This window comes from Chiloscyllium plagiosum, chromosome 21 (genome assembly GCF_004010195.1).
Source record: "Chiloscyllium plagiosum isolate BGI_BamShark_2017 chromosome 21, ASM401019v2, whole genome shotgun sequence".
In the NCBI taxonomy this organism is placed as follows: Eukaryota; Metazoa; Chordata; class Chondrichthyes; order Orectolobiformes; family Hemiscylliidae; genus Chiloscyllium; species Chiloscyllium plagiosum.
In genome coordinates this window covers 41,382,838-41,384,803 of record NC_057730.1, presented here as the reverse complement: position 1 = coordinate 41,384,803, position 1,966 = coordinate 41,382,838, and positions in this window count along the sequence as shown.

The following is a 1,966-nucleotide window of genomic DNA, read 5'->3' as shown; positions in this document are numbered from 1 at the left end:
GGAGGAGTGGTGGACAGTGTGGAAGAATGTTGGAGGTTGCAGAGAGACTTGGATAATCTGCAGAATTGGGCTGAGAGGTGGCAAATGGAGTTCAATAAAGATAAATGTGAGGTGAGTCACTTTGGGAAGAATAACAAGGCGGCAGAATACTAGGTCAATGAAAGAATTCATGGTAGTGTGGATGTGAAGAGGGATCTTGGAGTCCATGTACGTAGATCCCTGAAAGTTGCCACCCAGGTTGATGGTGCTGTTAAGAACGCATACAGTATGTTAGGTTTTAATGGTAGAGGGATTGAGTGCTGGAGCTGTAATGTCATGCTGCAACTATACAAAACGCTAGTGCGGCCGCACTTGGAATATTGTTTACAGTTCTGGATGCCTCATTATAAGAAGGATATGGAAGCATTAGAAAAGGTGCAGAGGAAATTTACCAGGATGTTGCCTGGACGGGAGGGAAGGTCTTATGAGGAAAGACTGAGAGACTTAGGTCTGTTCTCATTGGAAAGAAGAAGGCTAAGAGGGGATTTGATAGAGACATACAAGATGATCAGAGGATTAGATAGGGTAGACAGTGAAAGTCTTTTTCCTAGGTTGATGATGTCAGCTTGTACAAGGGGGTCTAACTACAAATTGAGGGGTGATAGATTTAAGACAGATGTCAGAAGCAGGTTGTTTACTCAGTGGTAAGGGTGTCGAATGACCTGCCTGCCAATGTAGTTAATTCAGTCACATTAGGAAGATTTAAACAATCCTTGGATAAGCATATGGATGATGATGGGATAGTGTAGGGGGATAGGCTTAGATTAGTTCACAGGTCAGTGCAACGTCAAAGGCCGAAGGGCCTGTTCTGTGCTATATTGTTCTATGTTCTAATCCAAAACCATAAAGATCCTGTATCAGCTGACTATTTACTGAATTGTTGTTTGTTACACCGGGTATAAATTTATTTTCACAAGACACTGTATGTAACTAGTGGTGGACAATCCACCATAAATTGTCACATTAAACAAATGGAATCCTGCACTCTTCCTTGCCAAAACACTCCAAGGTTGAGTGAAAAAATAGAGCCTGACATTCCTCAGAGTACAACAGGATCTTAATCAGATGGGCCCATGGGCGAGGAGTGGTAGCTGGTAGATGGAATGGTAGAATTTAGATAAATGTGAGGTGTTGCATTTTGGAAAGGCAAATCAGAATAGGACTTACATACTTAATGGTAAGGTCCTGGGGAGTGTTGATGATCAAAGAGACTTTGGAGTGCATAGCGTTCATAGTTCCTTGAAAGTGGAGTCACAGGTAGACAGGATGGTGAAGACAGCGTTTGATATGCTTGACTTTTTTGGTCCGTGCATTGAGTATAGGAGTTGGGAGGTCATGTTGCAGCTATACAGAACATTGGTTAGGCCGCTTCTGGAATGCTGTGTGCAATTCTGGTTTACCTGTTATAGGAAGGATGTTGCGAAACTTGAGGTTCAGAAAAGATTTGCAAGCATGTTGCTAGGGTTGAAGGATTTGAGCTATTGGTAGATGCTGGATAGGCTGAGGATGTTTTCTCTGGAGCATTGGAGACTGAGGGGTGACCTTAGAGATTTATAAAATCATGAGAGGCATGGATAGGGTGAATAGACAAGGTCTTTTCCTTGGGATGGGAGAGTCAACAACGAGATGGCATAGGTTTAAAGTAAGAAGGTAAAGATTTAAAAGGGACCTAAAGGGCAACTTTTTCATGCAGACAGTGGTGTATGTATGAAATGAGCTTCCAGAGGAAGTGGTAGATGCTGGTACAATTACTACATTTAAAAGGCACCTGAATGTGTATATGAATAGGAAGGCTTGAGGGCTACAGGCTAAATACTGGCAAATGGGACTGGATTTATCTAGGATATCTGGTCAATATGGACAAGTTGGACAGTTTCCATGCTACACATCTCTATGACTTTAGTGCAACATAGAAGCAGTACAACAG